This window comes from Colobus angolensis, unplaced genomic scaffold (assembly GCF_000951035.1).
Source record: "Colobus angolensis palliatus isolate OR3802 unplaced genomic scaffold, Cang.pa_1.0 Scaffold59, whole genome shotgun sequence".
NCBI lineage: Eukaryota > Metazoa > Chordata > Mammalia > Primates > Cercopithecidae > Colobus > Colobus angolensis.
In genome coordinates, this window is record NW_012119487.1 from 4,991,301 (window position 1) to 5,005,927 (window position 14,627).

Below are 14,627 nucleotides of genomic sequence, written 5' to 3' on the forward strand. Positions count from 1 at the left end.
GTTCAGTCTTTAGTTTCATCTTATCTCTTCAAAAGTGATGCAATATTCCAAACAGCTATTCCATTTTCTAATGCAGCTATAACATTCCTACTGTGTGGTCATTTAGATGGCTTTCTTTTTCTTTCTTTTTTTTTTTTGTGATGGAGTTTCACTCTCGTTGCCCAGGCTGGAGTGCAATGGCGCGATCTCCGCTCACTGCAACCTCTGCCTCCCAGGTTCAAGCAATTCTCCTGCCTCAGCCTCCCAAGTAGCTGGGATTACAGGCGTTCACCTCCATGCCCAGCTAATTTTTGTATTTTTAGTAGAGCCAGGGTTTCACCATGTTGGCCAGGATGGTCTCGATCTCTTGACCTCATGATCTGCCCGCCTTGGCCTCCCAGAGTGCTGGGATTACAGGCATGAGCCACTGTGCCAGGCCGATATTTCTTTTCTTTAATGTACTTTAAAAAAAGGAATGATGAGGGAGTTGGCAGTCAATAGAAATGAGAAAGTGTTATTATTAATTTCCAAAACTCAGCATGTTACCTGTGGATGTAGTTTCTGAAGGAAAAACGATTGAACAAAAAGCTTACTGATGGTAAAATAATATGCTTATCTTACTATCAGTGAGCTTTGAATGAATAGCCACTGTATGCTTTACATGCTTTGTTTTTAAGGTTTTAGTTTTCATAACCAACTTTTAAAGGTAAGTATTTACTATCTCCATTTTAAAGATGGAAGCTGAGATACATGGAAAGATATACCCAAGGCCTCATAGTTAATGACTGGTACAGCCATCATGCCAACCCAAGTCTGTCTGATTGTAAAGCCTACAGTCTTTCCTTTAAGTCATAGTATCTCCTTGTCTTCAAACTTAATAAATGTTTATTAAAGGTAATAACATACCTAGGGGAAAATATGAGAAGAAAGATCATACTGTGTATGGTTTTATTTTATTGCTCTGCATACTGTTTTGACCTATTAATTGAGTTTTAAACACATATTTTGTGTTTGAGACTTTCTCTCACTAAGAAGGTGGTAAATATACATGTAAATTGGTATTTTTTTCCTCCATTTTTCTTTATGATCGATGAAACATAATGGAACCTCTCAAAGGTTTTGCTTACTTAGCCCATTGTCTTAGATCTTAGCTAGCTAGGGCAGTCTCAAAATGTTGTATAACTGGCATTTAATATGTCTTTTCTCAGTGTCTCACTTGCAGCTGGGCTGTTGTGTCTTGAGTACAAACACTGAGCCATGAGTCAGATATGCTGATTGAGTGTGAAAGTACGCGCAGGCTGGATATACTTACTCCATCCACCAGTATCTGTTCTTTTAGACATTTTAGTAGCTCTCCTTCTTTATGGCACATTGCTACAAAGGATTCTGGTATGTTTCTTTTTAAATATCATTATACTATATAATTTCCTGGCAATGCCTCAAAATTCACTCAAATTATTTAGGGCTCTCATTTCGTGGCTTTACACAGAAGTCGAACACTTGATTACATGCAAATGCCATCACAGCCTTTTCAGGCTCTTCAGCTATAACTTACACAGGTCTTAAATATTACATTTTAATGAGCTTTGACATGCATGCATGTGTGTAACCACATGTATCAAGATACAGAATGCTTCCCTCATTCCTGAAAGTTCCCTCATACCTCTTGCCAGTCTTGACTGATACATGTGTGCACATGAGTGCATGCATACACACACACACACACACACACACACCCTGCTGAGGCAACTAGGGTTCTGATTTCTTTCAGCAAAAATTAGTGTTTCCCATTTCAGAACCTCATATAAAATCATGCAATGTGTATTCTTCAATGTATGGCTTCTTTCCTTTAGTTTTAAGATTCATCCATGTTATGTGTGTCTTTAGTTTTGTTCCTTTTCATTGCTGTATTTCATTGTATGGAAATATCACGGTTTGTTTATTCATTCCCCTGTTGATGGATGTGTGTGGGCTGTTTCTGATTTTGGCTATTTCATTTTTATACATACTGCTGTGAACATTTTAATGCAAGTCTTTTGTGGACAATGTGTTTTCCTTTCTATTGGATGGAATTGATGGGAGAGATAGGGTAGTTTTTTTAAATGTCATAAGAAAATTCCAAACTGTTTGTCAAAGTTTTCAAAGTTGAGCCATTTTACACTACTACCAACAGTGTATGGTTTCAGTTGTTCTATATCCCTACCAACATTGTTCTGTCAGTCTTTTAGTTTTAGCCATTCTAGTGGGTATATATTGGTATCTCATTGTGGGTGTATATTGGTATCTCATCTACTTTGCCTTTTCCTGATGACGGTGGATGCTGAGCACTTTTTCATTTTCTTAATGATTATTTGTATATCTTCTTTTGTGAAGTGTCTTCCAGTTTTTTCACCATTTTTCATCGGATTATTTGTATTCATATTAACAAATTGTAGGTGTCAGTTATGTATTTTGGATGCAAGTGCTTTGTTAGATATATGTTTTGCTAATACTGTCTTCAGCTTGCTGATTTTCTTAATGTTGTCTTTTGCTAAGCAGAACATTTAAAGTATAATTTATTAAACTTTTTTATAGTTATTGCTTCCAGTATCCTAATAAGTCTTTGTCTATTTTTTAAGAGACACAGTCTTGCTGTGTCACCTAGGCTGGAGTGTGTTGGCATGATCATAGCTCACTGTAGCTTAGCACTCTGGACTGAAGCAGTCCTCTTGCCTCAGCTTGCAGGTAGCTGAGACTACAGGTGTGCACCACCACACCCAGCTAAATTTTGTTTTTGGTATGAGCAAGGTTTTGCTATGTTGCCCAGGCTTGTCTTGAACTCCTGGACTCAAGTGATCCTCCTGGTTAGGCCTCCCAAAGTGTTGGGATTGTAAGTGTGAACCACTACACCTGTTCATCTTTGTCTATTCTTAAGTTTTGAAGATATTCTTCTTCTAGAATGTTTTCCTTTAGAAGCTATATATTTGCAGTTTCAGTTTTTTTTTTTGTTTAGATCTATGATCCATCTCATTTAAATTTTTCTATATGTTGTGAGGACTTGGTCTAAGTTAATTTTTCCCCAGGAGATTATTCAGATTTTTCTAGTACCATTTACTGAGAAAATTTTCCTTTTTCCTTGGTTTGTCTTAGAATTTTTAATTGAAATTCAGTTGACCATATAGGTGTGGGTTTATTTTTAGACTTTCTTCTTCTCACTGATCATTTTGTATATCCTTTATGCAAGATCTTAACTCTTAAGGCTTTATAATATGTCTTGAAATCAGATTGTGCCTTTCAACTTTGTTTTTTGTTTTCTGTTTTTTTTTTCTCTTTCCCGAGATTGTTTTAGCTATCCTAGATCCTTTATGTTTACATATAGGTGTTAGAATTAGTAGCCTGTCAGTTCTACAAAAAACTGCCTGGATTTTAATTGCAATAGCCTTGAATCTAAAGATCAATTTGAGAAAAATTGACGTTCTTAACAATATTGATTCTTCCATTCCGTAAAGATAGTAGGCCGGGCACAGTGGCTCATGCCTGTAATCCCAGCATTTTGGGAGGCTGAGGCAGGTGGATCACTTTTGAGTTCAGGAGTTCGAGACCAGCCTGGTCAACATGGTGAAACCTCGTCTCTACTAAAAATACAAAAATTAGCTGGGCATGGTGGTGGCCACCTGTAATCCCAGCTACTCGGGAGTCTGAAGCAGGAGAATCGCTTGAACCCAGGAGGTGGAGTTTGCAGTGAGCCGAGATCACGCCACTGCTCTCCAGCCTGGGAGACACAAGACTGTCAAAAAAAAAAAAAAAAAAGATAGTGCATATATATATCTCCATTTATATAGGACCTTTTAATTTTTCTCAAATGACATTTTATAGTTTTCAGAGTAGAGGTTTTTTACATTTTCACCTCTTTCTGTTTTTCAAGGCTATTTTAAATGATTTATTGTTTTTAAATTTTGTTTCCTACTGTTTCTTGCAAGTATATTGAAATGCAATGATTTTTATATGTTGACCTGTGTTCCGACAAAATTTACTCATTCATTCTAGTGGGCTCTTGGAAAGACATTTTAGTATTTCTTATGTGCACAATTATATCTTCCTTTACTTGTATGGCTTTTTCTTTTTTCCTCACCTGTTATACTGGCTGGGACCTCTAGTACAATGTATATAGATGTGTAAGAGCAGATATCCTTCCCTTTTTCCTAGTCTTGGGAAAAAAGCATTTACTCTTTCACCATTAAATATTATGCTAGATGTAGGTTTTCCCATAAAGTGTCTTTGTCAGGTTGAGGAAGTTTTCTGTCTTTTGCCACTAAATTAACTTATTCTTAAATATTCTTAGTTGCTAATAATTTGTCTCATAATGAAATGAAATTGACAACATGAAATTCTTTTCTGCCCTTGAGAGGTAACTAAATCAGTAGATTGTGATATGTATCACTTCAGAGGTTTATTTGATTCTTGGCACTTAGATCAAGTTGCTTTAATACTACATTTGATAGTACGTTTACAGTGCATTGATACTGTATTTTGCACCATTTGGCATTGTTTAGATGATAAGTAATCATTGTCTTGCTAGATAGGACTTTTCTTTTTTTTTTGAGATGGAGTCTCGCTCTATCGCCCAGGCTGGAGTGCAGTGGCCAGATCTCAGCTCACTGCAAGCTCTGCCTCCCAGGTTTACGCCATTCTCCTGCCTCAGCCTCCCAAGTAGCTGGGACTACAGGCGCCCGCCACCTCGCCCAGCTAGTTTTTTGTATTTTTTAGTAGAGACGGGGTTTCACTGTTAGCCAGGATGGTCTCGATCTCCTGACCTCGTGATCCGCCAGTCTCGGCCTCCCAAAGTGCTGGGATTACAGGCTTGAGCCACCGCGCCTGGCCGCTAGATAGGACTTTTCAAAGCGCTAGTGAAATACTCATATTTAGTTTAGTGTAGGGAGATTTATAGATGACTAACACTGCCCTTCATTTGAATATATTAGGAGGTTAATTCCCCCCTCCCACAATTGGGAAATACATTTTCTAGCTTTTTCTTGTGAAGTTTGTGGATTCTGAGCTTCACATAGACTGGATGTTAGTGTTTTTCAGTCCTTTGATAGACTCTTTTAGCTATTTTATGTGCTTTATATTAAAATTATGTTAAATACTTATTTGTTCAACACCTATTCTGTGTCTAGCACCACAGTGTAGGCACTTGAGATGCAACATCAAACAAAGCAGATGTTGCTCCCCTCATGAGACTTGCAGTCTAGTCAAGAAGACAAAGCTGAATGAAGTAAATAATTATAAACCATAATAAGTGTAGAATCTGGTCTGGTTCCCTGTGGGAACTCAAGAAGATTTCCCAGAGGAAGTGTTATTAAAACTGAGACCTAAAGATTGCATCTGAATTAAATAAAAAGAAGTGTGATGGCTTAGTAAGCAGCAGTTATAAATATCCTGAGACCGTAGGGAACATAGCAAGTATATTTGCGACTGTTGGGTGAGGGATATGAGTTGGTGGGGAGATAGAGGTAGTTTAGTTAATCCTAAACAACATAGAAGAGAAATGAGACTGGGTGGATGCATGGAGATCAGTTTTTATAGCACCTGTTAGGATCTTATCATAAGGGCAATATAAAACCAGTGAAGTATTTTAAAACAGAAGTAATGTGATCTGGTTTGCATTGTGGAAAAAAATACTTTGTCTCTTTTGTGAGTAATGAATTGAAGAGAGACTACAAACAACTCAAAAAGGCCACATTGGAAGACACTACAGGTGTCTAAGCACAAGATGATGCTGGTTTGCTAGGGTAATGATAGGGAAGATCGAGAAAAGTTACCAGGTAGGAGAAGTAGTAGAGGAAATAGGTAAATTTTGAATGCATTTGCCTTTTGGTACGTTTTTAAATTTATTAAAGTACAACAGGTTTACTTTAGTCTGTATTTGTTTACTTTTTTTTTCTTTTTTTTTTGTGAGACAGTCTCACTCTGTTGCTCAGGCTGGAGTGCACAATGGTGCTATCTCTGCTCACTGTAAGCAATTCTTATGCCTCAGCCTCCTGAGTAGCTGAGATTATAGGCATGCACCACCATGCCTGGCTAATTTTTTGTATTTTTAGTAGAGACAGGGCTTCACCATATTGGCCAGGCTGGTCTTGAACTCCTGACCTCAAGTTGATCAGCCCCCCTTGGCCTTCCAAAGTTCTGGGATTACAGGTGTGAGCCACCTTGACCGGCCTCGATTTGTTTACTTTCTTTGATACTATATTGCTTGTATAGTTCTCTTTGATAGGCATTGCCTACTATTTATCCTATTTGCCATTGATGACTAATGGTCCTTTCTTGCTTTGCTACTTAAGTTCTTTTGAGGAGTAGTTTTAATTGACTGGATGTTTTAATAATGAAATATTGATAAATATAAAAGAATAAAACATATCTAATGTATAAATAAAAAATCAAATGCCTGTGAAGTGTCATGTAATACAGCTACACAGTTTGGGCTGTTACAAGTAATTCCGTATAATGATTCCTCCTAGATATTTTCCGATTAGCATTCATCAGTTGAAAGCAGGAGGAGGCAGTTGATGATTGTGGAAAAAAATGGCAATAATAAGACACCTAATGACCCTGAAAATGAAAAGAATTATGCCTAATTTGAAAACAAAGAATGCTTTATATAGGAAACTGTGTAAATATATATTAGTACTCTTTTGTCAGTAAAGCTTCATGTTATAAATGTGTTCATACTATAATCCGATTGGAAAAAAGTATGGAAAGGAAGAAAAGTAAGGAAGCTAGTACAGTCAGTCAGCTGGGCGCAGTGTCTCATGTCTATTTCGTAATCCCAGCACTTTGGGAGGCCAAGGCGGGTGGATTACTTGAGGTCAGGAGTTCGAGACCAGCCTGACCAACATGGTGAAACCCCATCTCTACTAAAAATACAAAATTAGCCAGTCGTGGTGGTGCGTTCCTATAATCCCAGCTACTTGGGAGGCTGAAGCAGGAGAACTGCTTAACCTGGGAGGCAGAGGTTGCAGTGAGCCGAGATCATGCCATTGCACTCCTACCTGGGCAACAAGATTGAAACTGTGTCTCAAAAAAACAAAAACAAAAACAAAAACAAACAAACAAAAAAACAAGGAGCTAGTACAGTCAGTTGCTAAAAAGAAAAAAACTACTTTGTTTGAGCTGCTGAAGCTTTTTTTTTTTTTTTTTTAAGTTGGTGGAAAGAAAGAGGGAGGCTTACTGGGTCAAAGGCACTGCTTCTGAAACTTTATCTCATGTTTTCATCTCCCTTTAGAAGCATGTGCAGTTATGGATTATTTACAGTATTTCTAGATTCAAATAGTTACCAGTGATTATTTTTTGGAAACAAACTAAAGGGATTTAGTATGTGAAATTTTCTGAATGGTATTTTTTGCCATTTTCCTAATTTTAGAAATATTATGATTCAAAACTGTTTCAAATATGTGTAATGGCTATACTTTTTCAATGGTTTGGTAGTGAATCTTAGCATTTAACTTTTCTTTACAAGGAATGTGAGCCTATCTACATTCATGAATATTTATCAAATATAATTTTATTTTAAATATTTATTTTTCTTGTACTAGAGAATATTAGATCTGAATTTGATTTTAATACTTTTATCTCTAAAAGTCAAAATATTTCCCTATAGGCCGGGCGTGGTGGCTCAAGCCTGTAATCCCAGCACTTTGGGAGGCCGAGACGGGTGGATCACGAGGTCAGGAGATGGAGACCATCCTGGCTAACACGGTGAAACCCCGTCTCTACTAAAAAAATACAAAAAAAACTAGCCGGGCCATGTGGCGGGCGCCTGTAGTCCCAGTTACTCGGGAGGCTGAGGCAGGAGAAGGGCGTAAACTCGGGAGGCGGAGCTTGCAGTGAGCTGAGATCCGGCCACTGCACTCCAGCCCGGGCTACAGAGCGAGACTCCGTCTCAAAAAAAAAAAAAAAATTTCCCTATAAAATAGGACTTTCTAGCCTTTTGTATAAAATTTAAATATTGCCTTTTCATCCTTAAACATAGTATTCATGTGAAAATTGTTATTCTAATGTGTCTTACAAACATCTCATTTCTGGTAATGAGAAATATACTTACCATTCTATATTCACCTAAACCTCCAAAGATTTTGGCAGTAACATGGTTTTCTCTGAAAGGCAATTCAACATGGAGGAAAGGATAGGGCCTTCTACTCTTTAGAAATAATTTTTTTCAAACTTTTATTTTAGAATCAGGGAGTAGAAATCATTTTTACAATTAATGATACATAAGAGTTATATATGGGGTACATGTGATATTTTGATACGTGCATACAGTGTGTAATGATCAAATCAGGAAAATTGGGACATCCATCATCTCAAACATTTATGACTACGGTGTTGGTAACATTCTAACTTCTCTTCAGCTATTTTGAAGTATATAGTAAATTGTTAACTATAATCTCCTTACTACAAGCACTAGAACTTATTCCTTCTATTTGACTGCATTTTTGTAACCATTAGCCAACCTCTTTTCATTCCTTCTTCCCTACCCTTCCCAGCCTCTGGCAACTATCATATTACTCACTACTTTGGTAAAATCAACTCTTTAAACTCACACATATGAGTGAGAGTATTCAATGTTTGTCTTTCTGTGCCTGGTTTATTTCATTGAACATAATGTCCTCCAGTTCCAATAATGTTGCTGCAAATGTAAGGATTTCATTATTTTTTATAGTTGAATAATATTTTATTGTATATACATATTGCTTTTGTCCCCCACCTATTCATATCTTGATGGAGACTTGGGTTGTTTCCATATCTTGGCTATTGTGAATAGTGTTATAATAACATGGTAGTGCATATATCTGTTTGATATTGCTGATTTCCTTTCTTTTGGATATATACCCAGCAGTGGGATTGCTGGATCATATGATAGTTCTATTTTTAAATTTTTGAGGAAATTCCATATTGTTTTCCATAATGACTATTTTAGTTTTACAGTCCCCCAATGGTGTATGAGTGTTCTGTTTTCTCTGCATCCTCACCAGTGCTTGTTACTTTTTGTCTTTTTGATAATAGCCATATTAACTAGGTGAGACTATATCTCATTGTAGTTTTGATGTGCATTTGCCAGATGCAAATTGAGTAATTTTTCATATACTTCTTGGCAATTTGTTTGTCCTCCTGTGAGAAATGTCTATTCCTATCTTTTGCGGACTTTTTAATTGTTTTTTTTTCTCATTATTAATCCCTTGTCAGGTGGATAGTTTGCTAATATTTTCACATTTTATAGGTTGCTTGTTCACTTTGTTGATTATTTTCTTTGCTGTGCAGCAGCTTTTTAGCTTAATATCATCCTGTTTGTCTATTTTTGTTTTGTTGCCTGTGCTTTTGAGGTCTTACTGAAATAATCATTGCCAAAACCAATGTCCTGAAGCATTTCCCCGTGTTTTCTTGTATTAGCTGCATAGTTTCAGGTCTTATCTTTAAGTTTTTAATCAACTTTGACTTGATTTTTGTATATGGTGAGAGACAGGAGTCTAGTTTTATTTTTCTGCATATGGATATCCAGTTTTTCCAGCAGCATTGATGGAAGACACTGTCTTTTCAACAGTGTATTTTCTTGGTGCCTTTACTGAATTTAGGTTGACTATAAATGTGTAGATTTATTTCTGGGTTCTCTGTTCTGTTCCATTGGTCTATGTGTTTTTATGCTAATATCATGCTGTTTTGGTTACTATAACTTTGTAGTATATTTGGAGTCAGGTAGAGTGATGCCTCTAGCTTTGTTCTTTTTTCTCAGGATTGCTTTAGCTATTCAGGGTCTTTTGTAGTTCCATACAAATTTTAGTTTTCTTTTTTCTATTTATTTGAATGTCTTTGGTATTTTGAAAGGGATTGCAGTAAATCTGTATGTTGCTTTGGGTGGTATTGTCCTTTTAACAATATTAATTCTTCCAATCCATGAACATGGCATATCTTTTTAATGTGTTGTTTGGTTTGCTAGTGTTTTGTTAAAGATTTTTGCATCTATGTTCCTCAGGGATATTGGTCTCCTATAATTTTCTTTGTTGTATGTGTCCATGTATGCTTTTGGTATCAAGATAATGCTGGCCTCATAGAATGAGTTTGGAAGTATTTTCTCCTCTTAACTTTTTAAGAGTAGTTTGAGTAGAGTTGATATTAGTTCTTCTTTAAGTGTTTGGTAGAATTCAGCAGTGAAGCCATCAAGTTCTGGGCATGTCTTTGATGGGAGACTTTTTATTATTGCTTCAGTCTCTTTACTCATTATTGGACTGTTCAGATTTTCTATTTCTTCATGGTTCAATCTTGGTAGATTATATGTGTCCAGGAATTGTAGCCAGTTTTTCTAGGTTTTCTAGTTTTTTGGCATATATATTTTTCACAATAGTCTCCAGTCATCCTTTGTATTTCCATGGAGTCAATTGTAATGTCTTTTTTTCATCTTTGATTTTATTTATTTGGGTCTTCTTTTTTTGCTTAGTCTAGCTAAGGGTTTGTTGATTTTGTTTATCTTTTCAAAAATCAAGTTTTTGTTTTCTTGATCTTTTGTATGTTTTTTAGGTCTCAATTTCATTTACTTCTGCTCTGCTCTTTATTATTCCTTTCATTCTACTAATATTGGGTTGGTTTGTTCTTACTTTTATAGTTTTTTGAGGTGTGTCATTAGGTTATTTATTTGAAGTCTTTCTATTTCTTTGATTAGGCATTTATTTCTATAAGTTTCTGTGTTATTATTGCTTTTGCTGTATCTCATAGGTGTTGGTATGCTGCGTTTCCATTTTTATTTGTTTAAGAACTTTTAAAATTCTCCTCTTAATTTCTTCATTGACCCATTGGTCATTCAAGAGCATATTGTTTAATTTCCATATATTTGCACAGTTTCCAAAGCTCCTCTTGTGATTTTTAGTTTTATTCCATTGCAGTAGGAAAAGATACTTGATATGATAGAAATCATTTTTATAAAATTTGAAATTATTCTAAGACATTTTCTGACCAGCAGCCATCAGAAGAAAGAAGAGAGTGGGGGTTTTATTTGTTTTATTCTTGTATTTTTGCTTATTTATGGTTCAGGGAGTACACGTACAGGTTTGTTACATGGATAAATTGTGTGTCACTGGTTTGGTATACAGATGATTTCATCACCCAGGTAGTGAGCATAGTGAGCATAGTACCTAATAGGTAGTTTTTTAGTCCTCTCACCCTCCACCTTTCCTGTGGAGTCAGGCCCAGAATCTATTATTCCCCTCTTTGTGTCCATATGTACTCAGTGTTTAGCTCCCACTTATAAGTGAGAATATGCAGTATTTGGTTTTCTGTTTTTGCGTTGATTTACTTAGGATAATGGCCTCTAGCTGCATCTGTCTTTCTGCAAAGGACATGATTTTGTTCTTTTTATGGCTGCGTAGTACTTCATGGTGTATATATACCATGTTTTCTTTATTCAGTCCATTGTTGATAGGCATCTAGATTGATCCATGTTTGCTATTGTGAATAGTGCGGCATTGAACACATGACTGCATGTATCTTTTTGGTGGAATGATTTCTATTCCTCTGGGTTGAATGGTAGTTCTGTTTTACATTTTTGAGAAATTGTCAAACTGCATTTCACAGTGGCTGAACTAATTCCACCACCTTGCAAACATCTGTAATTTTTTCACTTTTGAATAACCATTCTGACTGGTGTGAGATGGTATCTCATTGTGGTTTTGATTTGTAATTTTTAGTCTTAAGAATAATAACCTATTTCAGTCCCAGTGTCACAAGTCTGTAATTATAGGCAAGTTATACTTACTATCTCTAGTATCTGCTTTCTTTGTTTGGAAAAGGATAATGATGATACCTACTTCATAGAGTTTTAAGATTTTTATAAAGGAGAAGTATATAATGCACACAGCACAATGCTTGACATATAGAAAATAACAAATGTTAGTTATCTTCCATTTTTATCTTAATTTTCCTGGTGTATTTTAATTCTGAAATAATTTGTAAATTAGTTCTAAGTCACTTTTAAGAAAAGTGCTGATCCCATAAGAAGTATGTTTAAAATAGTGAATGTTTGTCTGTAGTAAGTCAAAATAATCAGAAATGTTTTTAATGTCCATCAAATATTTGAGTTTAATTTGCATTGTTCTAGTTTAGGTATGTGTAGCTCGAGCACTTAGAACAAATTTCTTTGACCATTTGACCTTTTTTTCATATTAGGATAAAAAGTGGATAAGCAATGTTTCTATTTATTCTAATTTCTGTGCTCTTTTGAGATCATATTTGACCTTCATTATTTCTCTGAATAGATTTTGGTACAGTAGTGCTAGTTCTGTTGATTTGTTTGTGCAGTTACATACATCAAACTCAGCAATTTTTTGTGGATGTGGTAGGGATTGGAGAGATTAGTAAATGATTTATAATTTCTGTTAATTCAAATATAACTATATATTTTAGAGAGAAATTAGTAGTCAGATCACTTTAGTTCATGAAGACTTGGCAGATTTTTAATAATTAATAAGTTTTTTCTGCCAATGAGCATTAGATTACTGCTGACTTTTTTTAGTGTCATAGTACCTTGTGGTAGTTTCTTTACAGGGTTTACAGGAGTATGCCAGCTTATTTTTTCTGTCCTGTCCATGCAAAATAATCTTTACAAATGCTATAAGGAGAATACCTTGAGAAGTTCATAAATACCTTAATATATTATAAAGATCGGTCAGTTCCATTGTCTTCTTTTGTCAGTCTTGATCGGAGCTTGCCGAGTAAGTCTATAAGCCTGCATGTGCCTGGCAACTGTTACCTAGTGACAGTTTCAGCTGCAGTAGCCATTGGCTGTGCTGTTGATTGGGGCAGGAGGGCCGAGTCACCTTTCTGATGGTGAGTTTTTCTGCATCAGCCCAGGATGAGGAGGAGGAGGAGGGCTTGGGCTCAGGTGGAGGCATTGATGCTGAGAGATTGTGAAGAATATACTGAGAGCATCCTTGTAACTGCATCACAGTAAATCGGACTTCTGAATCAAGCAGCCCAGCCTAGCAGCTGATAAGAGTGAATGTAGGTGAGAAGCATTACCTTATTCCTGTAACAAGAGAACTGTTTTGTGATAAGTGAAACTAGGAATGTACAAGAAGAAATATCCTGTGGCTATTATAAAAGAAGAAGGACTTGCCTGAATGACTTGGTGGTGCACCAGAAAATAACTTTCAGAAGAATGCTTTCTATTAAGCTGCTGCATTGTTCCTGGAGGAAACATTATTTCTAATGCATATTATTTCTTCAAAAGATAGGATAACAAAGAATGACAAGAGACTCTCTGAAATGACTTTACTTTTAAAAAATACTTTGGCAAATGTTAACCTGATATCAAAATGACCTTGGAAGCATTTTGGATGGATTCTATCCTGTCAGCCTTGCAATATTTCAAACTCTAGGATTTAAACTCATCTTGATACTTTAGAGGTATTTTAAAATAAGACTAACTTGCAACCTACCTAATGGCCCCTGTGTTAATTGAGCAGTTGCTCAAAATAGAATACAGAAATAGAAGAGGCATTTTTTAACATATGGCTGCTACATAACTGCAAATGTAATAAACAAGGTAATTTTCCACTTTCAGAAGATACAGTTGAAGTAATGATTTAATGTGTTAATCATCTACCAAAAATAGAAAAGGTATAGCAAAATAGAATATGAAGCCTATTAGAAATACCTAAGTAATAAATAATGGCAGCATTTCTGGTCAAATAAGCTCAGAGTGTATTGGAAAGTTTTATTATTGTCTAACTTTATATTTACATATATATGTGAAATATGGGTGTACAGTTGCAAAGGTGAAAAGTAACTGTGAGTTACATATTTTATTTTCATGCTCTATTGTAAGGAAGGTGGTATATCAAATAACAAATGTTATTTTAAGTTACAGATGCCAAATTAATATTAAAAAGATTTCATTTTGAAAAGGAAGAGGTATAAGTTACATTGCTGTTAGTATCACCAGTAACTGTAATGAACTAAAACTGCTTTCATCTAAATGCTTTAAAAATGCATGCAGAATTAAAACTTTAGAAGTTCATTATATTTTGCCAGGTGTTAATTCATTAGTTCATTGTATATTATCTTTTCTATTGGAAAATACTTTTTTCTCATGAGAGTTATAGGGCAATCTGTAGTCTGTTACCTCTATTCTGCCCATGTAGAGATGAATCTTCAAATTAACTTTGATAGAGTTGTTTGTCTTAGATTTTTGAAAAATGAGAAATAGATTATAAATTTGACCCCCCAACATCAATCCCTGAACTAAGCCCAAAGACCCTCTTTTCCACAATGAACTTTTTCTCAGCTTTTCAACCAAATTTGAGGTCTTAATTATTTAAAATCTAAAATACGAATGCATTTTTCATCATAGATAAAGCAGGAAGCCTGAGACGGTTTAAGACTTTTCCTTTCTCATTCTTTCTAGTTGCTCCCTAAGAAACTGCCTCTCTTGGAGAACAGCCCACAGAAGCTTTTCTTCCTTTGGCAATTCATTTTTTTTTTCTTTTTACAGTTTTAATTTTTCATAGTGCAAGATAATAAGTCTATTTTCTCTAGAAGTGCCTTATGCCTGCAAAAAGTTCTTTGAGGGCAAAGGAAACTAATTAGTGACCTCTTTTCACCTCCTTTCTAGCTTACCCCCTTCT

At 35.5% G+C, this 14,627-nt stretch overlaps 1 protein-coding gene across 2 annotated transcripts in view; it reads left to right on the plus strand.

Annotated features, from left to right (window-relative positions):
• The window catches only part of RABGAP1L (RAB GTPase activating protein 1-like), an 812,347-nt gene that overhangs the window by 267,220 nt on the left and 530,500 nt on the right, over window positions 1–14,627 (plus strand). The gene's annotated exons all lie outside the window — the stretch shown is intronic.